Genomic DNA, 25729 nt, shown 5'->3' with positions numbered 1-25729 from the left:
GACTGGTGAGTTTTCTTTCCCAGGGAAAAGGACCGATGTTTGCGCTCCGAGTCCTGGGGCCCTGAGCCGGCAGCTGAGTGCAAAAAATCCGAACATCGAAGGATAAGTCCCAGACAGGAGCTGCCCCCACCTCATACTTGTGCTGCCCTGAGAGTTCCAGGGGAGCCCTACAAACTGACATCAGGAACCTGGATGGTGAGTTTTCTTTCCCAGGGAAAAGAGCCGATGTTTGCGCTCCGACTCCTGTGGCCCTGAGCGGGCAGCTGAGTTCAAAAAATCCGAACATCGAAGGATAAGTCCCAGACAGGAGCTGCCCCCAGCTCATAATTGTGCTGCCCTGAGAGTCCCAGGGGAGCCCTCCAAACTGACATCAGGAACCTGGACTGGTGAGTTTTCTTTCCCAGGGAAAAGAGCCTATGTTTGCGCTCCGAGTCCTGTGGTCCGGAGCGGGCAGCTGAGTTCAAAAAATCCGAACATCGAAGGAAAAGTCCCAGACAGGATCTGCCCCCACCTCATACTTGTGCTGCCCTGAGAGTTCCAGGGGAGCCCTACAAACTGACATCAGGAACCTGGACTGGTGAGTTTTCTTTCCCAGGGAAAAGAGCCGATGTTTGCGATCCGACTCCTGTGGCCCTGAGCCGGCAGCTGACCGCAAAAAATCCGAACATCGAAGGATAAGTCCCAGAAAGGAGCTGCCCCCACCTCATACTTGTGCTGCCCTGACAGTCCCAGGGGAGCCCTACAAACTGACATCAGGAACCTGGACTGGTGAGCTTTCTTTCCCAGGGAAAAGAGACGATGTTTGCGATCCGACTCCTGTGGCCCTGAGCCGGCAGCTGACCGCAAAAAACCCGAACATCGAAGGATAAGTCCCAGACAGGAGCTGCCCGCACCTCATACTTGTGCTGTCCTGAGAGTCCAAAAAGAGCCCTACAAACTGACATCAGGGGCCTGGATGGTGAGTTTTCTTTCCCAGGGAAAAGAGCCGATGTTTGCGCTCCGAGTCCTGTGGCCGTGAGCATGCAGCTGAGTGCAAAAAATCCGAACATCGAAGGATAAGTCCCAGACAGGAGCTGCCCCTACCTCATACTTGTGCTGCCCTGACAGTCCCAGTGGAGCCCTCCAAACTGACATCAGGAACCTGGACTGGTGAGTTTTCTTTCCCAGGGAAAAGAGCCGATGTTTGCGCTCCGATTCCTGTGGCCCTGAGCGGGCAGCTGACCGCACAAATTCCGAACATCGAAGGATAAGTCCCAGACAGGAGCTGCCCCCACCTCATACTTGTGCTGCCCTGAGAGTCCCAGGGGAGCCCTACAAACTGACATCAGGAACCTGGATGGTGAGTTTTCTTTCCCAGGGTAAAGAGCCGATGTTTGCGCTCCGACTCCTGTGGCCCTGAGCGGGCAGCTGACTGCAAAAAATCCGAACATCGAAGGATAAGTCCCAGAAAGGAGCTGCCCCCACCTCATACTTGTGCTGCCCTGAGAGTCCCAGGGGAGCCCTCCAAACTGACATCAGGAACCTGGACTGGTGAGTTTTCTTTCCCAGGGAAAAGAGCCAATGTTTGCGCTCCGAGTCCTGTGACCCTGAGCCGGCAGCTGACTGCAATAAATCGGAACATCGAAGGATAAGTCCCAGACAGGAGCTGCCCCCACCTCATACTTGTTCTGCCCTGCGAGTCCAAAAAGAGCCCTACAAACTGACATCAGGAACCTGGACTGGTGAGTTTTCTTTCCCAGGGAAAAGAGCCGATGTTTGCGCTCCGAGTCCTGTGGCCCTGAGCCGGCAGCTGACTGCAAAAAATCCGAACATCGAAGGATAAGTCCCAGACAGGAGCTGCCCCCACCTCATAATTGTGCTGCCCTGAGAGTCCCAGGGGAGCCCTCCAAACTGACATCAGGAACCTGGACTGGTGAGTTTTCTTTCCCAGGGAAAAGAGCCGATGTTTGCGCTCCGAGTCCTGTGGCCCTGAGCCGGCAGCTGAATGCAAAAAATCCGAACATCGAAAGGTAAGTCCCAGACAGGAGCTGCCCCCACCTCATACTTGTGCTGCCCTGAGAGTCCAAAAAGAGCCATACAAACTGACATCAGGCGCCTGGATGGTGAGTTTTCTTTCCCAGGGAAAAGAGCCAATGTTTGCGCTCCGAGTCCTGTGACCCTGAGCCGGCAGCTGACTGCAATAAATCGGAACATCGAAGGATAAGTCCCAGACAGGAGCTGCCCCCACCTCATACTTGTGCTGCCCTGCGAGTCCAAAAAGAGCTCTACAAACTGACATCAGGAACCTGGACTGGTGAGTTTTCTTTCCCAGGGAAAAGAACCGATGTTTGCGCTCCGACTCCTGTGGCCCTGAGCCGGCAGCTGACCGCAAAAAATCCGAACAACGAAGGATAAGTCCCAGAAAGGAGCTGCCCCCACCTCATACTTGTGCTGCCCTGAGAGTCCCAGGGGAGCCCTCCAAACTGACATCAGGAACCTGGACTGGTGAGTTTTCTTTCCCAGGGAAAAGAACCGATGTTTGCGCTCCGAGTCCTGGGGCCCTGAGCCGGCAGCTGAGTGCAAAAAATCCGAACATCGAAGGATAAGTCCCAGACAGGAGCTGCCCCCACCTCATACTTGTGCTGCCCTGAGAGTCCCAGGGGAGCCCTACACACTGACATCAGGAACCTGGATGGTGAGTTTTCTTTCCCAGGGAAAAGAGCCGATGTTTGCGCTCCGACTCCTGTGGCCCTGAGCGGGCAGCTGACTGCAAAAATCCGAACATCGAAGGATAAGTCCCAGAAAGGAGCTGCCCCCACCTCATACTTGTGCTGCCCTGAGAGTCCCAGGGGAGCCCTCCAAACTGACATCAGGAACCTGGACTGGTGAGTTTTCTTTCCCAGGGAAAAGAGCCAATGTTTGCGCTCCGAGTCCTGTGACCCTGAGCCGGCAGCTGACTGCAATAAATCGGAACATCGAAGGATAAGTCCCAGACAGGAGCTGCCCCCACCTCATACTTGTTCTGCCCTGCGAGTCCAAAAAGAGCCCTACAAACTGACATCAGGAACCTGGACTGGTGAGTTTTCTTTCCCAGGGAAAAGAGCCGATGTTTGCGCTCCGAGTCCTGTGGCCCTGAGCCGGCAGCTGACTGCAAAAAATCCGAACATCGAAGGATAAGTCCCAGACAGGAGCTGCCCCCACCTCATAATTGTGCTGCCCTGAGAGTCCCAGGGGAGCCCTCCAAACTGACATCAGGAACCTGGACTGGTGAGTTTTCATTCCCAGGGAAAAGAGCCGATGTTTGCGCTCCGAGTCCTGTGGCCCTGAGCCGGCAGCTGAATGCAAAAAATCCGAACATCGAAAGGTAAGTCCCAGACAGGAGCTGCCCCCACCTCATACTTGTGCTGCCCTGAGAGTCCAAAAAGAGCCATACAAACTGACATCAGGCGCCTGGATGGTGAGTTTTCTTTCCCAGGGAAAAGAGCCGATGTTTGCGCTCCGACTCCTGTGGCCCTGAGCGGGCAGCTGACCGCAGAAATTCCGAACATCGAAGTATAAGTCCCAGAGAGGAGCTGCCCCCACCTCATACTTGTGCTGCCCTGACAGTCCCAGGGGAGCCCTACAAACTGACATCAGGAACCTGGACTGGTGAGCTTTCTTTCCCAGGGAAAAGAGCCGATGTTTGCGATCCGACTCCTGTGGCCCTGAGCCGGCAGCTGACCGCAAAAAATCCGAACATCGAAGGATAAGTCCCAGAAAGGAGCTGCCCCCACCTCATACTTGTGCTGCCCTGACAGTCCCAGGGGAGCCCTACAAACTGACATCAGGAACCTGGACTGGTGAGCTTTCTTTCCCAGGGAAAAGAGCCGATGTTTGCGATCCGACTCCTGTGGCCCTGAGCCGGCAGCTGACTGCAATAAATCGGAACATCGAAGGATAAGTCCCAGACAGGAGCTGCCCCCACCTCATACTTGTGCTGCCCTGAGAGTCCCAGGGGAGCCCTACAAACTGACATCAGGAACCTGGATGGTGAGTTTTCTTTCCCAGGGAAAAGAGCCGATGTTTGCGCTCCGACTCCTGTGGCCCTGAGCGGGCAGCTGACTGCAAAAAATCCGAACATCGAAGGATAAGTCCCAGAAAGGAGCTGCCCCCACCTCATACTTGTGCTGCCCTGAGAGTCCCAGGGGAGCCCTCCAAACTGACATCAGGAACCTGGACTGGTGAGTTTTCTTTCCCAGGGAAAAGAGCCAATGTTTGCGCTCCGAGTCCTGTGACCCTGAGCCGGCAGCTGACTGCAATAAATCGGAACATCGAAGGATAAGTCCCAGACAGGAGCTGCCCCCACCTCATACTTGTTCTGCCCTGCGAGTCCAAAAAGAGCCCTACAAACTGACATCAGGAACCTGGACTGGTGAGTTTTCTTTCCCAGGGAAAAGAGCCGATGTTTGCGCTCCGAGTCCTGTGGCCCTGAGCCGGCAGCTGACTGCAAAAAATCCGAACATCGAAGGATAAGTCCCAGACAGGAGCTGCCCCCACCTCATAATTGTGCTGCCCTGAGAGTCCCAGGGGAGCCCTCCAAACTGACATCAGGAACCTGGACTGGTGAGTTTTCTTTCCCAGGGAAAAGAGCCGATGTTTGCGCTCCGAGTCCTGTGGCCCTGAGCCGGCAGCTGAATGCAAAAAATCCGAACATCGAAAGGTAAGTCCCAGACAGGAGCTGCCCCCACCTCATACTTGTGCTGCCCTGAGAGTCCAAAAAGAGCCATACAAACTGACATCAGGAACCTGGACTGGTGAGTTTTCTTTCCCAGGGAAAAGAACCGATGTTTGCGCTCCGAGTCCTGGGGCCCTGAGCCGGCAGCTCAGTGCAAAAAATCCGAACATCGAAGGATAAGTCCCAGACAGGAGCTGCCCCCACCTCATACTTGTGCTGCCCTGAGAGTTCCAGGGGAGCCCTACAAACTGACATCAGGAACCTGGATGGTGAGTTTTCTTTCCCAGGGAAAAGAGCCGATGTTTGCGCTCCGACTCCTGTGGCCCTGAGCCGGCAGCTGAGTTCAAAAAATCCGAACATCGAAGGATAAGTCCCAGAAAGGAGCTGCCCCCACCTCATACTTGTGCTGCCCTGACAGTCCCAGGGGAGCCCTCCAAACTGACATCAGGAACCTGGACTGGTGAGTTTTCTTTCCCAGGGAAAAGAGCCAATGTTTGCGCTCCGAGTCCTGTGACCCTGAGCCGGCAGCTGACTGCAATAAATCGGAACATCGAAGGATAAGTCCCAGACAGGAGCTGCCCCCACCTCATACTTGTGCTGCCCTGCGAGTCCAAAAAGAGCTCTACAAACTGACATCAGGAACCTGGACTGGTGAGTTTTCTTTCCCAGGGAAAAGAACCGATGTTTCCGCTCCGAGTCCTGTGGCCCTGAGCCGGCAGCTGACTGCAAAAAATCCGAACATCGAAGGATAAGTCCCAGACAGGAGCTGCCCCCACCTCATAATTGTGCTGCCCTGAGAGTCCCAGGGGAGCCCTCCAAACTGACATCAGGAACCTGGACTGGTGAGTTTTCTTTCCCAGGGAAAAGAGCCGATGTTTGCGCTCCGAGTCCTGTGGTCCGGAGCGGGCAACTGAGTTCAAAAAATCCGAACATCGAAGGATAAGTCCCAGACAGGATCTGCCCCCACCTCATACTTGTGCTGCCCTGAGAGTTCCAGGGGAGCCCTACAAACTGACATCAGGAACCTGGACTGGTGAGTTTTCTTTCCCAGGGAAAAGAGCCGATGTTTGCGATCCGACTCCTGTGGCCCTGAGCCGGCAGCTGACCGCAAAAAATCCGAACATCGAAGGATAAGTCCCAGAAAGGAGCTGCCCCCACCTCATACTTGTGCTGCCCTGACAGTCCCAGGGGAGCCCTACAAACTGACATCAGGAACCTGGACTGGTGAGCTTTCTTTCCCAGGGAAAAGAGCCGATGTTTGCGATCCGACTCCTGTGGCCCTGAGCCGGCAGTTGACTGCAATAAATCGGAACATCGAAGGATAAGTCCCAGACAGGAGCTGCCCCCACCTCATACTTGTGCTGCCCTGCGAGTCCAAAAAGAGCCCTACAAACTGACATCAGGAACCTGGACTGGTGAGTTTTCTTTCCCAGGGAAAAGAACCGATGTTTGCGCTCCGAGTCCTGTGGCCCTGAGCCGGCAGCTGACCGCACAAATTCCGAACATCGAAGTATAAGTCCCAGACAGGAGCTGCCCCCACCTCATACTTGTGCTGCCCTGACAGTCCCAGGGGAGCCCTACAAACTGACATCAGGAACCTGGACTGGTGAGTTTTCTTTCCCAGGGAAAAGAGCCAATGTTTGCGCTCCGAGTCCTGTGGCCCTCAGCCGGCAGCTGACTGCAAAAAATCGGAACATCGAAGGATAAGTCCCAGACAGGAGCTGCCCCCACCTCATACTTGTGCTGCCCTGAGAGTCCAAAAAGAGCTCTACAAACTGACATCAGTAACCTGGACTGGTGAGTTTTCTTTCCCAGGGAAAAGAGCCGATGTTTGCGCTCCGAGTCCTGTGGCCCTGAGCCGGCAGCTGAATGCAAAAAATCCGAACATCGAAGGATAAGTCCCAGACAGGAGCTGCCCCCACCTCATACTTGTGCTGTCCTGAGAGTCCAAAAAGAGCCCTACAAACTGACATCAGGCATCTGGATGGTGAGTTTTCTTTCCCAGGGAAAAGAGCCGATGTTTGCGCTCCGACTCCTGTGGCCCTGAGCCGGCAGCTGACCGCAAAAAATCCGAACATCGAAGGATAAGTCCCAGACAGGATCTGCCCCCACCTCATACTTGTGCTGCCCTGACAGTCCCAGGGGAGCCCTACAAACTGACATCAGGAACCTGGACTGGTGAGCTTTCTTTCCCAGGGAAAAGAGCCGATGTTTGCGATCCGACTCCTGTGGCCCTGAGCCGGCAGCTGACTGCAATAAATCGGAACATCGAAGGATAAGTCCCAGACAGGAGCTGCCCCCACCTCATACATGTGCTGCCCTGCGAGTCCAAAAAGAGCCCTACAAACTGACATCAGGAACCTGGACTGGTGAGTTTTCTTTCCCAGGGAAAAGAACCGATGTTTGCGCTCCGAGTCCTGGGGCCCTGAGCCGGCAGCTGACTGCAAAAAATCCGAACATCGAAGGATAAGTCCCAGACAGGAGCTGCCCCCACCTCATACTTGTGCTGCCCTGAGAGTTCCAGGGGAGCCCTACAAACTGACATCAGGAACCTGGATGGTGAGTTTTCTTTCCCAGGGAAAAGAGCCGATGTTTGCGCTCCGACTCCTGTGGCCCTGAGCGGGCAGCTGAGTTCAAAAAATCCGAACATCGAAGGATAAGTCCCAGAAAGGAGCTGCCCCCACCTCATACTTGTGCTGCCCTGACAGTCCCAGAGGAGCCCTCCAAACTGACATCAGGAACCTGGACTGGTGAGTTTTCTTTCCCAGGGAAAAGAGCCGATGTTTGCGCTCCGAGTCCTGTGGCCCTGAGCCGGCAGCTGAATGCAAAAAATCCGAACATCGAAAGGTAAGTCCCAGACAGGAGCTGCCCCCACCTCATACTTGTGCTGCCCTGAGAGTCCAAAAAGAGCCATACAAACTGACATCAGGCGCCTGGATGGTGAGTTTTCTTTCCCAGGGAAAAGAGCCGATGTTTGCGCTCCGACTCCTGTGGCCCTGAGCGGGCAGCTGACCGCAGAAATTCCGAACATCGAAGTATAAGTCCCAGAGAGGAGCTGCCCCCACCTCATACTTGTGCTGCCCTGACAGTCCCAGGGGAGCCCTACAAACTGACATCAGGAACCTGGACTGGTGAGCTTTCTTTCCCAGGGAAAAGAGCCGATGTTTGCGATCCGACTCCTGTGGCCCTGAGCCGGCAGCTGACCGCAAAAAATCCGAACATCGAAGGATAAGTCCCAGAAAGGAGCTGCCCCCACCTCATACTTGTGCTGCCCTGACAGTCCCAGGGGAGCCCTACAAACTGACATCAGGAACCTGGACTGGTGAGCTTTCTTTCCCAGGGAAAAGAGCCGATGTTTGCGATCCGACTCCTGTGGCCCTGAGCCGGCAGCTGACTGCAATAAATCGGAACATCGAAGGATAAGTCCCAGACAGGAGCTGCCCCCACCTCATATTTGTGCTGCCCTGCGAGTCCAAAAAGAGCCCTACAAACTGACATCAGGAACCTGGACTGGTGAGTTTTCTTTCCCAGGGAAAAGAACCGATGTTTGCGCTCCGAGTCCTGGGGCCCTGAGCCGGCAGCTCAGTGCAAAAAATCCGAACATCGAAGGATAAGTCCCAGACAGGAGCTGCCCCCACCTCATACTTGTGCTGCCCTGAGAGTTCCAGGGGAGCCCTACAAACTGACATCAGGAACCTGGATGGTGAGTTTTCTTTCCCAGGGAAAAGAGCCGATGTTTGCGCTCCGACTCCTGTGGCCCTGAGCCGGCAGCTGAGTTCAAAAAATCCGAACATCGAAGGATAAGTCCCAGACAGGAGCTGCCCCCACCTCATACTTGTGCTGCCCTGACAGTCCCAGGGGAGCCCTACAAACTGACATCAGGAACCTGGACTGGTGAGCTTTCTTTCCCAGGGAAAAGAGCCGATGTTTGCGATCCGACTCCTGTGGCCCTGAGCCGGCAGTTGACTGCAATAAATCGGAACATCGAAGGATAAGTCCCAGACAGGAGCTGCCCCCACCTCATACTTGTGCTGCCCTGCGAGTCCAAAAAGAGCCCTACAAACTGACATCAGGAACCTGGACTGGTGAGTTTTCTTTCCCAGGGAAAAGAACCGATGTTTGCGCTCCGAGTCCTGTGGCCCTGAGCCGGCAGCTGACCGCACAAATTCCGAACATCGAAGTATAAGTCCCAGACAGGAGCTGCCCCCACCTCATACTTGTGCTGCCCTGACAGTCCCAGGGGAGCCCTACAAACTGACATCAGGAACCTGGACTGGTGAGTTTTCTTTCCCAGGGAAAAGAGCCAATGTTTGCGCTCCGAGTCCTGTGGCCCTCAGCCGGCAGCTGACTGCAAAAAATCGGAACATCGAAGGATAAGTCCCAGACAGGAGCTGCCCCCACCTCATACTTGTGCTGCCCTGAGAGTCCAAAAAGAGCTCTACAAACTGACATCAGTAACCTGGACTGGTGAGTTTTCTTTCCCAGGGAAAAGAGCCGATGTTTGCGCTCCGAGTCCTGTGGCCCTGAGCCGGCAGCTGAATGCAAAAAATCCGAACATCGAAGGATAAGTCCCAGACAGGAGCTGCCCCCACCTCATACTTGTGCTGTCCTGAGAGTCCAAAAAGAGCCCTACAAACTGACATCAGGCATCTGGATGGTGAGTTTTCTTTCCCAGGGAAAAGAGCCGATGTTTGCGCTCCGACTCCTGTGGCCCTGAGCCGGCAGCTGACCGCAAAAAATCCGAACATCGAAGGATAAGTCCCAGACAGGATCTGCCCCCACCTCATACTTGTGCTGCCCTGACAGTCCCAGGGGAGCCCTACAAACTGACATCAGGAACCTGGACTGGTGAGCTTTCTTTCCCAGGGAAAAGAGCCGATGTTTGCGATCCGACTCCTGTGGCCCTGAGCCGGCAGCTGACTGCAATAAATCGGAACATCGAAGGATAAGTCCCAGACAGGAGCTGCCCCCACCTCATACATGTGCTGCCCTGCGAGTCCAAAAAGAGCCCTACAAACTGACATCAGGAACCTGGACTGGTGAGTTTTCTTTCCCAGGGAAAAGAACCGATGTTTGCGCTCCGAGTCCTGGGGCCCTGAGCCGGCAGCTGACTGCAAAAAATCCGAACATCGAAGGATAAGTCCCAGACAGGAGCTGCCCCCACCTCATACTTGTGCTGCCCTGAGAGTTCCAGGGGAGCCCTACAAACTGACATCAGGAACCTGGATGGTGAGTTTTCTTTCCCAGGGAAAAGAGCCGATGTTTGCGCTCCGACTCCTGTGGCCCTGAGCGGGCAGCTGAGTTCAAAAAATCCGAACATCGAAGGATAAGTCCCAGAAAGGAGCTGCCCCCACCTCATACTTGTGCTGCCCTGACAGTCCCAGAGGAGCCCTCCAAACTGACATCAGGAACCTGGACTGGTGAGTTTTCTTTCCCAGGGAAAAGAGCCGATGTTTGCGCTCCGAGTCCTGTGGCCCTGAGCCGGCAGCTGAATGCAAAAAATCCGAACATCGAAAGGTAAGTCCCAGACAGGAGCTGCCCCCACCTCATACTTGTGCTGCCCTGAGAGTCCAAAAAGAGCCATACAAACTGACATCAGGCGCCTGGATGGTGAGTTTTCTTTCCCAGGGAAAAGAGCCGATGTTTGCGCTCCGACTCCTGTGGCCCTGAGCGGGCAGCTGACCGCAGAAATTCCGAACATCGAAGTATAAGTCCCAGAGAGGAGCTGCCCCCACCTCATACTTGTGCTGCCCTGACAGTCCCAGGGGAGCCCTACAAACTGACATCAGGAACCTGGACTGGTGAGCTTTCTTTCCCAGGGAAAAGAGCCGATGTTTGCGATCCGACTCCTGTGGCCCTGAGCCGGCAGCTGACCGCAAAAAATCCGAACATCGAAGGATAAGTCCCAGAAAGGAGCTGCCCCCACCTCATACTTGTGCTGCCCTGACAGTCCCAGGGGAGCCCTACAAACTGACATCAGGAACCTGGACTGGTGAGCTTTCTTTCCCAGGGAAAAGAGCCGATGTTTGCGATCCGACTCCTGTGGCCCTGAGCCGGCAGCTGACTGCAATAAATCGGAACATCGAAGGATAAGTCCCAGACAGGAGCTGCCCCCACCTCATATTTGTGCTGCCCTGCGAGTCCAAAAAGAGCCCTACAAACTGACATCAGGAACCTGGACTGGTGAGTTTTCTTTCCCAGGGAAAAGAACCGATGTTTGCGCTCCGAGTCCTGGGGCCCTGAGCCGGCAGCTCAGTGCAAAAAATCCGAACATCGAAGGATAAGTCCCAGACAGGAGCTGCCCCCACCTCATACTTGTGCTGCCCTGAGAGTTCCAGGGGAGCCCTACAAACTGACATCAGGAACCTGGATGGTGAGTTTTCTTTCCCAGGGAAAAGAGCCGATGTTTGCGCTCCGACTCCTGTGGCCCTGAGCCGGCAGCTGAGTTCAAAAAATCCGAACATCGAAGGATAAGTCCCAGAAAGGAGCTGCCCCCACCTCATACTTGTGCTGCCCTGACAGTCCCAGGGGAGCCCTCCAAACTGACATCAGGAACCTGGACTGGTGAGTTTTCTTTCCCAGGGAAAAGAGCCAATGTTTGCGCTCCGAGTCCTGTGACCCTGAGCCGGCAGCTGACTGCAATAAATCGGAACATCGAAGGATAAGTCCCAGACAGGAGCTGCCCCCACCTCATACTTGTGCTGCCCTGCGAGTCCAAAAAGAGCTCTACAAACTGACATCAGGAACCTGGACTGGTGAGTTTTCTTTCCCAGGGAAAAGAACCGATGTTTCCGCTCCGAGTCCTGTGGCCCTGAGCCGGCAGCTGACTGCAAAAAATCCGAACATCGAAGGATAAGTCCCAGACAGGAACTGCCCCCACCTCATAATTGTGCTGCCCTGAGAGTCCCAGGGGAGCCCTCCAAACTGACATCAGGAACCTGGACTGGTGAGTTTTCTTTCCCAGGGAAAAGAGCCGATGTTTGCGCTCCGAGTCCTGTGGTCCGGAGCGGGCAACTGAGTTCAAAAAATCCGAACATCGAAGGATAAGTCCCAGACAGGATCTGCCCCCACCTCATACTTGTGCTGCCCTGAGAGTTCCAGGGGAGCCCTACAAACTGACATCAGGAACCTGGACTGGTGAGTTTTCTTTCCCGGGGAAAAGAGCCGATGTTTGCGCTCCGAGTCCTGTGGCCCTGAGCGGGCAGCTGACCGCAGAAATTCCGAACATCGAAGGATAAGTCCCAGAAAGGAGCTGCCCCCACCTCATACTTGTGCTGCCCTGAGAGTCCCAGGGGAGCCCTCCAAACTGACATCAGGAACCTGGACTGGTGAGTTTTCTTTCCCAGGGAAAAGAACCGATGTTTGCGCTCCGAGTCCTGGGGCCCTGAGCCGGCAGCTGAGTGCAAAAAATCCGAACATCGAAGGATAAGTCCCAGACAGGAGCTGCCCCCACCTCATACTTGTGCTGCCCTGAGAGTCCCAGGGGAGCCCTACACACTGACATCAGGAACCTGGATGGTGAGTTTTCTTTCCCAGGGAAAAGAGCCGATGTTTGCGCTCCGACTCCTGTGGCCCTGAGCGGGCAGCTGACTGCAAAAATCCGAACATCGAAGGATAAGTCCCAGAAAGGAGCTGCCCCCACCTCATACTTGTGCTGCCCTGAGAGTCCCAGGGGAGCCCTCCAAACTGACATCAGGAACCTGGACTGGTGAGTTTTCTTTCCCAGGGAAAAGAGCCAATGTTTGCGCTCCGAGTCCTGTGACCCTGAGCCGGCAGCTGACTGCAATAAATCGGAACATCGAAGGATAAGTCCCAGACAGGAGCTGCCCCCACCTCATACTTGTTCTGCCCTGCGAGTCCAAAAAGAGCCCTACAAACTGACATCAGGAACCTGGACTGGTGAGTTTTCTTTCCCAGGGAAAAGAGCCGATGTTTGCGCTCCGAGTCCTGTGGCCCTGAGCCGGCAGCTGACTGCAAAAAATCCGAACATCGAAGGATAAGTCCCAGACAGGAGCTGCCCCCACCTCATAATTGTGCTGCCCTGAGAGTCCCAGGGGAGCCCTCCAAACTGACATCAGGAACCTGGACTGGTGAGTTTTCTTTCCCAGGGAAAAGAGCCGATGTTTGCTCTCCGAGTCCTGTGGCCCTGAGCCGGCAGCTGAATGCAAAAAATCCGAACATCGAAAGGTAAGTCCCAGACAGGAGCTGCCCCCACCTCATACTTGTGCTGCCCTGAGAGTCCAAAAAGAGCCATACAAACTGACATCAGGCGCCTGGATGGTGAGTTTTCTTTCCCAGGGAAAAGAGCCGATGTTTGCGCTCCGACTCCTGTGGCCCTGAGCGGGCAGCTGACCGCAGAAATTCCGAACATCGAAGTATAAGTCCCAGAGAGGAGCTGCCCCCACCTCATACTTGTGCTGCCCTGACAGTCCCAGGGGAGCCCTACAAACTGACATCAGGAACCTGGACTGGTGAGCTTTCTTTCCCAGGGAAAAGAGCCGATGTTTGCGATCCGACTCCTGTGGCCCTGAGCCGGCAGCTGACCGCAAAAAATCCGAACATCGAAGGATAAGTCCCAGAAAGGAGCTGCCCCCACCTCATACTTGTGCTGCCCTGACAGTCCCAGGGGAGCCCTACAAACTGACATCAGGAACCTGGACTGGTGAGCTTTCTTTCCCAGGGAAAAGAGCCGATGTTTGCGATCCGACTCCTGTGGCCCTGAGCCGGCAGCTGACTGCAATAAATCGGAACATCGAAGGATAAGTCCCAGACAGGAGCTGCCCCCACCTCATACTTGTGCTGCCCTGAGAGTCCCAGGGGAGCCCTACAAACTGACATCAGGAACCTGGATGGTGAGTTTTCTTTCCCAGGGAAAAGAGCCGATGTTTGCGCTCCGACTCCTGTGGCCCTGAGCGGGCAGCTGACTGCAAAAAATCCGAACATCGAAGGATAAGTCCCAGAAAGGAGCTGCCCCCACCTCATACTTGTGCTGCCCTGAGAGTCCCAGGGGAGCCCTCCAAACTGACATCAGGAACCTGGACTGGTGAGTTTTCTTTCCCAGGGAAAAGAGCCAATGTTTGCGCTCCGAGTCCTGTGACCCTGAGCCGGCAGCTGACTGCAATAAATCGGAACATCGAAGGATAAGTCCCAGACAGGAGCTGCCCCCACCTCATACTTGTTCTGCCCTGCGAGTCCAAAAAGAGCCCTACAAACTGACATCAGGAACCTGGACTGGTGAGTTTTCTTTCCCAGGGAAAAGAGCCGATGTTTGCGCTCCGAGTCCTGTGGCCCTGAGCCGGCAGCTGACTGCAAAAAATCCGAACATCGAAGGATAAGTCCCAGACAGGAGCTGCCCCCACCTCATAATTGTGCTGCCCTGAGAGTCCCAGGGGAGCCCTCCAAACTGACATCAGGAACCTGGACTGGTGAGTTTTCTTTCCCAGGGAAAAGAGCCGATGTTTGCGCTCCGAGTCCTGTGGCCCTGAGCCGGCAGCTGAATGCAAAAAATCCGAACATCGAAAGGTAAGTCCCAGACAGGAGCTGCCCCCACCTCATACTTGTGCTGCCCTGAGAGTCCAAAAAGAGCCATACAAACTGACATCAGGCGCCTGGATGGTGAGTTTTCTTTCCCAGGGAAAAGAGCCGATGTTTGCGCTCCGACTCCTGTGGCCCTGAGCGGGCAGCTGACCGCAGAAATTCCGAACATCGAAGTATAAGTCCCAGAGAGGAGCTGCCCCCACCTCATACTTGTGCTGCCCTGACAGTCCCAGGGGAGCCCTACAAACTGACATCAGGAACCTGGACTGGTGAGCTTTCTTTCCCAGGGAAAAGAGCCGATGTTTGCGATCCGACTCCTGTGGCCCTGAGCCGGCAGCTGACCGCAAAAAATCCGAACATCGAAGGATAAGTCCCAGAAAGGAGCTGCCCCCACCTCATACTTGTGCTGCCCTGACAGTCCCAGGGGAGCCCTACAAACTGACATCAGGAACCTGGACTGGTGAGCTTTCTTTCCCAGGGAAAAGAGCCGATGTTTGCGATCCGACTCCTGTGGCCCTGAGCCGGCAGCTGACTGCAATAAATCGGAACATCGAAGGATAAGTCCCAGACAGGAGCTGCCCCCACCTCATACTTGTGCTGCCCTGCGAGTCCAAAAAGAGCCCTACAAACTGACATCAGGAACCTGGACTGGTGAGTTTTCTTTCCCAGGGAAAAGAACCGATGTTTGCGCTCCGAGTCCTGGGGCCCTGAGCCGGCAGCTCAGTGCAAAAAATCCGAACATCGAAGGATAAGTCCCAGACAGGAGCTGCCCCCACCTCATACTTGTGCTGCCCTGAGAGTTCCAGGGGAGCCCTACAAACTGACATCAGGAACCTGGATGGTGAGTTTTCTTTCCCAGGGAAAAGAGCCGATGTTTGCGCTCCGACTCCTGTGGCCCTGAGCCGGCAGCTGAGTTCAAAAAATCCGAACATCGAAGGATAAGTCCCAGAAAGGAGCTGCCCCCACCTCATACTTGTGCTGCCCTGACAGTCCCAGGGGAGCCCTCCAAACTGACATCAGGAACCTGGACTGGTGAGTTTTCTTTCCCAGGGAAAAGAGCCAATGTTTGCGCTCCGAGTCCTGTGACCCTGAGCCGGCAGCTGACTGCAATAAATCGGAACATCGAAGGATAAGTCCCAGACAGGAGCTGCCCCCACCTCATACTTGTGCTGCCCTGCGAGTCCAAAAAGAGCTCTACAAACTGACATCAGGAACCTGGACTGGTGAGTTTTCTTTCCCAGGGAAAAGAACCGATGTTTCCGCTCCGAGTCCTGTGGCCCTGAGCCGGCAGCTGACTGCAAAAAATCCGAACATCGAAGGATAAGTCCCAGACAGGAGCTGCCCCCACCTCATAATTGTGCTGCCCTGAGAGTCCCAGGGGAGCCCTCCAAACTGACATCAGGAACCTGGACTGGTGAGTTTTCTTTCCCAGGGAAAAGAGCCGATGTTTGCGCTCCGAGTCCTGTGGTCCGGAGCGGGCAACTGAGTTCAAAAAATCCGAACATCGAAGGATAAGTCCCAGACAGGATCTGCCCCCACCTCATACTTGTGCTGCCCTGAGAGTTCCAGGGGAGCCCTACAAACTGACATCAGGAACCTGGACTGGTGAGTTTTCTTTCCCAGGGAAAAGAGCCGATGTTTGCGATCCGACTCCTGTGGCCCTGAGCCGGCAGCTGACCGCAAAAAATCCGAACATCGAAGGATAAGTCCCAGAAAGGAGCTGCCCCCACCTCATACTTGTGCTGCCCTGACAGTCCCAGGGGAGCCCTACAAACTGACATCAGGAACCTGGACTGGTGAGCTTTCTTTCCCAGGGAAAAGAGCCGATGTTTGCGATCCGACTCCTGTGGCCCTGAGCCGGCAGTTGACTGCAATAAATCGGAACATCGAAGGATAAGTCCCAGACAGGAGCTGCCCCCACCTCATACTTGTGCTGCCCTGCGAGTCCAAAAAGAGCCCTACAAACTGACATCAGGAACCTGGACTGGTGAGTTTTCTTTCCCAGGGAAAAGAACCGATGTTTGCGCTCCGAGTCCTGTGGCCCTGAGCCGGCAGCTGACCGCACAAATTCCGAACATCGAAGTATAAGTCCCAGACAGGAGCTGCCCCCACCTCATACTTGTGCTGCCCTGACAGTCCCAGGGGAGCCCTACAAACTGACATCAGGAACCTGGACTGGTGAGTTTTCTTTCCCAGGGAAAAGAGCCAATGTTTGCGCTCCGAGTCCTGTGGCCCTCAGCCGGCAGCTGACTGCAAAAAATCGGAACATCGAAGGATAAGTCCCAGACAGGAGCTGCCCCCACCTCATACTTGTGCTGCCCTGAGAGTCCAAAAAGAGCTCTACAAACTGACATCAGTAACCTGGACTGGTGAGTTTTCTTTCCCAGGGAAAAGAGCCGATGTTTGCGCTCCGAGTCCTGTGGCCCTGAGCCGGCAGCTGAATGCAAAAAATCCGAACATCGAAGGATAAGTCCCAGACAGGAGCTGCCCCCACCTCATACTTGTGCTGTCCTGAGAGTCCAAAAAGAGCCCTACAAACTGACATCAGGCATCTGGATGGTGAGTTTTCTTTCCCAGGGAAAAGAGCCGATGTTTGCGCTCCGACTCCTGTGGCCCTGAGCCGGCAGCTGACCGCAAAAAATCCGAACATCGAAGGATAAGTCCCAGACAGGATCTGCCCCCACCTCATACTTGTGCTGCCCTGACAGTCCCAGGGGAGCCCTACAAACTGACATCAGGAACCTGGACTGGTGAGCTTTCTTTCCCAGGGAAAAGAGCCGATGTTTGCGATCCGACTCCTGTGGCCCTGAGCCGGCAGCTGACTGCAATAAATCGGAACATCGAAGGATAAGTCCCAGACAGGAGCTGCCCCCACCTCATACATGTGCTGCCCTGCGAGTCCAAAAAGAGCCCTACAAACTGACATCAGGAACCTGGACTGGTGAGTTTTCTTTCCCAGGGAAAAGAACCGATGTTTGCGCTCCGAGTCCTGGGGCCCTGAGCCGGCAGCTGACTGCAAAAAATCCGAACATCGAAGGATAAGTCCCAGACAGGAGCTGCCCCCACCTCATACTTGTGCTGCCCTGAGAGTTCCAGGGGAGCCCTACAAACTGACATCAGGAACCTGGATGGTGAGTTTTCTTTCCCAGGGAAAAGAGCCGATGTTTGCGCTCCGACTCCTGTGGCCCTGAGCGGGCAGCTGAGTTCAAAAAATCCGAACATCGAAGGATAAGTCCCAGAAAGGAGCTGCCCCCACCTCATACTTGTGCTGCCCTGACAGTCCCAGAGGAGCCCTCCAAACTGACATCAGGAACCTGGACTGGTGAGTTTTCTTTCCCAGGGAAAAGAGCCGATGTTTGCGCTCCGAGTCCTGTGGCCCTGAGCCGGCAGCTGAATGCAAAAAATCCGAACATCGAAAGGTAAGTCCCAGACAGGAGCTGCCCCCACCTCATACTTGTGCTGCCCTGAGAGTCCAAAAAGAGCCATACAAACTGACATCAGGCGCCTGGATGGTGAGTTTTCTTTCCCAGGGAAAAGAGCCGATGTTTGCGCTCCGACTCCTGTGGCCCTGAGCGGGCAGCTGACCGCAGAAATTCCGAACATCGAAGTATAAGTCCCAGAGAGGAGCTGCCCCCACCTCATACTTGTGCTGCCCTGACAGTCCCAGGGGAGCCCTACAAACTGACATCAGGAACCTGGACTGGTGAGCTTTCTTTCCCAGGGAAAAGAGCCGATGTTTGCGATCCGACTCCTGTGGCCCTGAGCCGGCAGCTGACCGCAAAAAATCCGAACATCGAAGGATAAGTCCCAGAAAGGAGCTGCCCCCACCTCATACTTGTGCTGCCCTGACAGTCCCAGGGGAGCCCTACAAACTGACATCAGGAACCTGGACTGGTGAGCTTTCTTTCCCAGGGAAAAGAGCCGATGTTTGCGATCCGACTCCTGTGGCCCTGAGCCGGCAGCTGACTGCAATAAATCGGAACATCGAAGGATAAGTCCCAGACAGGAGCTGCCCCCACCTCATATTTGTGCTGCCCTGCGAGTCCAAAAAGAGCCCTACAAACTGACATCAGGAACCTGGACTGGTGAGTTTTCTTTCCCAGGGAAAAGAACCGATGTTTGCGCTCCGAGTCCTGGGGCCCTGAGCCGGCAGCTCAGTGCAAAAAATCCGAACATCGAAGGATAAGTCCCAGACAGGAGCTGCCCCCACCTCATACTTGTGCTGCCCTGAGAGTTCCAGGGGAGCCCTACAAACTGACATCAGGAACCTGGATGGTGAGTTTTCTTTCCCAGGGAAAAGAGCCGATGTTTGCGCTCCGACTCCTGTGGCCCTGAGCCGGCAGCTGAGTTCAAAAAATCCGAACATCGAAGGATAAGTCCCAGAAAGGAGCTGCCCCCACCTCATACTTGTGCTGCCCTGACAGTCCCAGGGGAGCCCTCCAAACTGACATCAGGAACCTGGACTGGTGAGTTTTCTTTCCCAGGGAAAAGAGCCAATGTTTGCGCTCCGAGTCCTGTGACCCTGAGCCGGCAGCTGACTGCAATAAATCGGAACATCGAAGGATAAGTCCCAGACAGGAGCTGCCCCCACCTCATACTTGTGCTGCCCTGCGAGTCCAAAAAGAGCTCTACAAACTGACATCAGGAACCTGGACTGGTGAGTTTTCTTTCCCAGGGAAAAGAACCGATGTTTCCGCTCCGAGTCCTGTGGCCCTGAGCCGGCAGCTGACTGCAAAAAATCCGAACATCGAAGGATAAGTCCCAGACAGGAACTGCCCCCACCTCATAATTGTGCTGCCCTGAGAGTCCCAGGGGAGCCCTCCAAACTGACATCAGGAACCTGGACTGGTGAGTTTTCTTTCCCAGGGAAAAGAGCCGATGTTTGCGCTCCGAGTCCTGTGGTCCGGAGCGGGCAACTGAGTTCAAAAAATCCGAACATCGAAGGATAAGTCCCAGACAGGATCTGCCCCCACCTCATACTTGTGCTGCCCTGAGAGTTCCAGGGGAGCCCTACAAACTGACATCAGGAACCTGGACTGGTGAGTTTTCTTTCCCGGGGAAAAGAGCCGATGTTTGCGCTCCGACTCCTGTGGCCCTGAGCGGGCAGCTGACCGCAGAAATTCCGAACATCGAAGTATAAGTCCCAGAGAGGAGCTGCCCCCACCTCATACTTGTGCTGCCCTGACAGTCCCAGGGGAGCCCTACAAACTGACATCAGGAACCTGGACTGGTGAGCTTTCTTTCCCAGGGAAAAGAGCCGATGTTTGCGATCCGACTCCTGTGGCCCTGAGCCGGCAGCTGACCGCAAAAAATCCGAACATCGAAGGATAAGTCCCAGAAAGGAGCTGCCCCCACCTCATACTTGTGCTGCCCTGACAGTCCCAGGGGAGCCCTACAAACTGACATCAGGAACCTGGACTGGTGAGCTTTCTTTCCCAGGGAAAAGAGCCGATGTTTGCGATCCGACTCCTGTGGCCCTGAGCCGGCAGCTGACTGCAATAAATCGGAACATCGAAGGATAAGTCCCAGACAGGAGCTGCCCCCACCTCATATTTGTGCTGCCCTGCGAGTCCAAAAAGAGCCCTACAAACTGACATCAGGAACCTGGACTGGTGAGTTTTCTTTCCCAGGGAAAAGAACCGATGTTTGCGCTCCGAGTCCTGGGGCCCTGAGCCGGCAGCTCAGTGCAAAAAATCCGAACATCGAAGGATAAGTCCCAGACAGGAGCTGCCCCCACCTCATACTTGTGCTGCCCTGAGAGTTCCAGGGGAGCCCTACAAACTGACATCAGGAACCTGGATGGTGAGTTTTCTTTCCCAGGGAAAAGAGCCGATGTTTGCGCTCCGACTCCTGTGGCCCTGAGCCGGCAGCTGAGTTCAAAAAATCCGAACATCGAAGGATAAGTCCCAGAAAGGAGCTGCCCCCACCTCATACTTGTGCTGCCCTGACAGTCCCAGGGGAGCCCTCCAAACTGACATCAGGAACCTGGACTGGTGAGTTTTCTTTCCCAGGGAAAAGAGCCAATGTTTGCGCTCCGAGTCCTGTGACCCTGAGCCGGCAGCTGACTGCAATAAATCGGAACATCGAAGGATAAGTCCCAGACAGGAGCTGCCCCCACCTCATACTTGTGCTGCCCTGCGAGTCCAAAAAGAGCTCTACAAACTGACATCAGGAACCTGGACTGGTGAGTTTTCTTTCCCAGGGAAAAGAACCGATGTTTCCGCTCCGAGTCCTGTGGCCCTGAGCCGGCAGCTGACTGCAAAAAATCCGAACATCGAAGGATAAGTCCCAGACAGGAACTGCCCCCACCTCATAATTGTGCTGCCCTGAGAGTCCCAGGGGAGCCCTCCAAACTGACATCAGGAACCTGGACTGGTGAGTTTTCTTTCCCAGGGAAAAGAGCCGATGTTTGCGCTCCGAGTCCTGTGGTCCGGAGCGGGCAACTGAGTTCAAAAAATCCGAACATCGAAGGATAAGTCCCAGACAGGATCTGCCCCCACCTCATACTTGTGCTGCCCTGAGAGTTCCAGGGGAGCCCTACAAACTGACATCAGGAACCTGGACTGGTGAGTTTTCTTTCCCGGGGAAAAGAGCCGATGTTTGCGATCCGACTCCTGTGGCCCTGAGCCGGCAGCTGACCGCAAAAAATCCGAACATCGAAGGATAAGTCCCAGAAAGGAGCTGCCCCCACCTCATACTTGTGCTGCCCTGACAGTCCCAGGGGAGCCCTACAAACTGACATCAGGAACCTGGACTGGTGAGCTTTCTTTCCCAGGGAAAAGAGCCGATGTTTGCGTTCCGACTCCTGTGGCCCTGAGCCGGCAGTTGACTGCAATAAATCGGAACATCGAAGGATAAGTCCCAGACAGGAGCTGCCCCCACCTCATACTTGTGCTGCCCTGCGAGTCCAAAAAGAGCCCTACAAACTGACATCAGGAACCTGGACTGGTGAGTTTTCTTTCCCAGGGAAAAGAACCGATGTTTGCGCTCCGAGTCCTGTGGCCCTGAGCCGGCAGCTGACCGCACAAATTCCGAACATCGAAGTATAAGTCCCAGACAGGAGCTGCCCCCACCTCATACTTCTGCTGCCCTGACAGTCCCAGGGGAGCCCTACAAACTGACATCAGGAACCTGGACTGGTGAGTTTTCTTTCCCAGGGAAAAGAGCCAATGTTTGCGCTCCGAGTCCTGTGGCCCTCAGCCGGCAGCTGACTGCAAAAAATCGGAACATCGAAGGATAAGTCCCAGACAGGAGCTGCCCCCACCTCATACTTGTGCTGCCCTGAGAGTCCAAAAAGAGCTCTACAAACTGACATCAGTAACCTGGACTGGTGAGTTTTCTTTCCCAGGGAAAAGAGCCGATGTTTGCGCTCCGAGTCCTGTGGCCCTGAGCCGGCAGCTGAATGCAAAAAATCCGAACATCGAAGGATAAGTCCCAGACAGGAGCTGCCCCCACCTCATACTTGTGCTGTCCTGAGAGTCCAAAAAGAGCCCTACAAACTGACATCAGGCATCTGGATGGTGAGTTTTCTTTCCCAGGGAAAAGAGCCGATGTTTGCGCTCCGACTCCTGTGGCCCTGAGCCGGCAGCTGACCGCAAAAAATCCGAACATCGAAGGATAAGTCCCAGACAGGATCTGCCCCCACCTCATACTTGTGCTGCCCTGACAGTCCCAGGGGAGCCCTACAAACTGACATCAGGAACCTGGACTGGTGAGCTTTCTTTCCCAGGGAAAAGAGCCGATGTTTGCGATCCGACTCCTGTGGCCCTGAGCCGGCAGCTGACTGCAATAAATCGGAACATCGAAGGATAAGTCCCAGACAGGAGCTGCCCCCACCTCATACATGTGCTGCCCTGCGAGTCCAAAAAGAGCCCTACAAACTGACATCAGGAACCTGGACTGGTGAGTTTTCTTTCCCAGGGAAAAGAACCGATGTTTGCGCTCCGAGTCCTGGGGCCCTGAGCCGGCAGCTGAGTGCAAAAAATCCGAACATCGAAGGATAAGTCCCAGACAGGAGCTGCCCCCACCTCATACTTGTGCTGCCCTGAGAGTTCCAGGGGAGCCCTACAAACTGACATCAGGAACCTGGATGGTGAGTTTTATTTCCCAGGGAAAAGAGCCGATGTTTGCGCTCCGACTCCTGTGGCCCTGAGCGGGCAGCTGAGTTCAAAAAATCCGAACATCGAAGGATAAGTCCCAGACAGGAGCTGCCCCCAGCTCATAATTGTGCTGCCCTGAGAGTCCCAGGGGAGCCCTCCAAACTGACATCAGGAACCTGGACTGGTGAGTTTTCTTTCCCAGGGAAAAGAGCCTATGTTTGCGCTCCGAGTCCTGTGGTCCGGAGCGGGCAGCTGAGTTCAAAAAATCGGAACATCGAAGGAAAAGTCCCAGACAGGATCTGCCCCCACCTCATACTTGTGCTGCCCTGAGAGTTCCAGGGGAGCCCTACAAACTGACATCAGGAACCTGGACTGGTGAGTTTTCTTTCCCAGGGAAAAGAGCCGATGTTTGCGATCCGACTCCTGTGGCCCTGAGCGGGCAGCTGAGTGCAAAAAATCCGAACATCGAAGGATAAGTCCCAGAAAGGAGCTGCCCCCACCTCATACTTGTGCTGCCCTGACAGTCCCAGGGGAGCCCTACAAACTGACATCAGGAACCTGGACTGGTGAGCTTTCTTTCCCAGGGAAAAGAGACGATGTTTGCGATCCGACTCCTGTGGCCCTGAGCCGGCAGCTGACCGCAAAAAATCCGAACATCGAAGGATAAGTCCCAGACAGGAGCTGCCCGCACCTCATACTTGTGCTGTCCTGAGAGTCCAAAAAGAGCCCTACAAACTGACATCAGGGGCCTGGATGGTGAGTTTTCTTTCCCAGGGAAAAGAGCCGATGTTTGCGCTCCGAGTCCTGTGGCCGTGAGCATGCAGCTGAGTGCAAAAAATCCGAACATCGAAGGATAAGTCCCAGACAGGAGCTGCCCCTACCTCATACTTGTGCTGCCCTGACAGTCCCAGTGGAGCCCTCCAAACTGACATCAGGAACCTGGACTGGTGAGTTTTCTTTCCCAGGGAAAAGAGCCGATGTTTGCGCTCCGATTCCTGTGGCCCTGAGCGGGCAGCTGACCGCACAAATTCCGAACATCGAAGGATAAGTCCCAGACAGGATCTGCCCCCACCTCATACTTGTGCTGCCCTGAGAGTTCCCGGGGAGCCCTACAAACTGACATCAGGAACCTGGACTGGTGAGTTTTCTTTCCCAGGGAAAAGAGCCGATGTTTGCGCTCCGAGTCCTGTGGCCCTGAGCCGGCAGCTGACTGCATAAAATCGGAACATCGAAGGATAAGTCCCAGAGAGGAGCTGCCCCCACCTCATACTTGTGCTGCCCTGACAGTCCCAGGGGAGCCCTACAAACTGACATCAGGAACCTGGACTGGTGAGTTTTCTTTCCCAGGGAAAAGAGCCGATGTTTGCGATCCGACTCCTGTGGCCCTGAGCCGGCAGCTGACTGCAATAAATCGGAACATCGAAGGATAAGTCCCAGACAGGAGCTGCCCGCACCTCATACTTGTGCTGCCCTGCGAGTCCAAAAAGAGCCCTACAAACTGACATCAGGAACCTGGACTGGTGAGTTTTCTTTCCCAGGGAAAAGAACCGATGTTTGCGCTCCGAGTCCTGGGGCCCTGAGCCGGCAGCTGAGTGCAAAAAATCCGAACATCGAAGGATAAGTCCCAGACAGGAGCTGCCCCCACCTCATACTTGTGCTGCCCTGAGAGTCCCAGGGGAGCCCTACAAACTGACATCAGGAACCTGGATGGTGAGTTTTCTTTCCCAGGGAAAAGAGCCGATGTTTGCGCTCCGACTCCTGTGGCCCTGAGCGGGCAGCTGACTGCAAAAAATCCGAACATCGAAGGATAAGTCCCAGAAAGGAGCTGCCCCCACCTCATACTTGTGCTGCCCTGAGAGTCCCAGGGGAGCCCTCCAAACTGACATCAGGAACCTGGACTGGTGAGTTTTCTTTCCCAGGGAAAAGAGCCAATGTTTGCGCTCCGAGTCCTGTGACCCTGAGCCGGCAGCTGACTGCAATAAATCGGAACATCGAAGGATAAGTCCCAGACAGGAGCTGCCCCCACCTCATACTTGTTCTGCCCTGCGAGTCCAAAAAGAGCCCTACAAACTGACATCAGGAACCTGGACTGGTGAGTTTTCTTTCCCAGGGAAAAGAGCCGATGTTTGCGCTCCGAGTCCTGTGGCCCTGAGCCGGCAGCTGACTGCAAAAAATCCGAACATCGAAGGATAAGTCCCAGACAGGAGCTGCCCCCACCTCATAATTGTGCTGCCCTGAGAGTCCCAGGGGAGCCCTCCAAACTGACATCAGGAACCTGGACTGGTGAGTTTTCTTTCCCAGGGAAAAGAGCCGATGTTTGCGCTCCGAGTCCTGTGGCCCTGAGCCGGCAGCTGAATGCAAAAAATCCGAACATCGAAAGGTAAGTCCCAGACAGGAGCTGCCCCCACCTCATACTTGTGCTGCCCTGAGAGTCCAAAAAGAGCCATACAAACTGACATCAGGCGCCTGGATGGTGAGTTTTCTTTCCCAGGGAAAAGAGCCAATGTTTGCGCTCCGAGTCCTGTGACCCTGAGCCGGCAGCTGACTGCAATAAATCGGAACATCGAAGGATAAGTCCCAGACAGGAGCTGCCCCCACCTCATATTTGTGCTGCCCTGCGAGTCCAAAAAGAGCCCTACAAACTGACATCAGGAACCTGGACTGGTGAGTTTTCTTTCCCAGGGAAAAGAACCGATGTTTGCGCTCCGAGTCCTGGGGCCCTGAGCCGGCAGCTCAGTGCAAAAAATCCGAACATCGAAGGATAAGTCCCAGACAGGAGCTGCCCCCACCTCATACTTGTGCTGCCCTGAGAGTTCCAGGGGAGCCCTACAAACTGACATCAGGAACCTGGATGGTGAGTTTTCTTTCCCAGGGAAAAGAGCCGATGTTTGCGCTCCGACTCCTGTGGCCCTGAGCCGGCAGCTGAGTTCAAAAAATCCGAACATCGAAGGATAAGTCCCAGAAAGGAGCTGCCCCCACCTCATACTTGTGCTGCCCTGACAGTCCCAGGGGAGCCCTCCAAACTGACATCAGGAACCTGGACTGGTGAGTTTTCTTTCCCAGGGAAAAGAGCCAATGTTTGCGCTCCGAGTCCTGTGACCCTGAGCCGGCAGCTGACTGCAATAAATCGGAACATCGAAGGATAAGTCCCAGACAGGAGCTGCCCCCACCTCATACTTGTGCTGCCCTGCGAGTCCAAAAAGAGCTCTACAAACTGACATCAGGAACCTGGACTGGTGAGTTTTCTTTCCCAGGGAAAAGAACCGATGTTTCCGCTCCGAGTCCTGTGGCCCTGAGCCGGCAGCTGACTGCAAAAAATCCGAACATCGAAGGATAAGTCCCAGACAGGAACTGCCCCCACCTCATAATTGTGCTGCCCTGAGAGTCCCAGGGGAGCCCT

Source organism: Taeniopygia guttata, chromosome Z, assembly GCF_048771995.1.
Source record: "Taeniopygia guttata chromosome Z, bTaeGut7.mat, whole genome shotgun sequence".
NCBI classification, from domain to species: Eukaryota; Metazoa; Chordata; class Aves; order Passeriformes; family Estrildidae; genus Taeniopygia; species Taeniopygia guttata.
Note: the sequence above shows the minus strand (reverse complement) of the source record.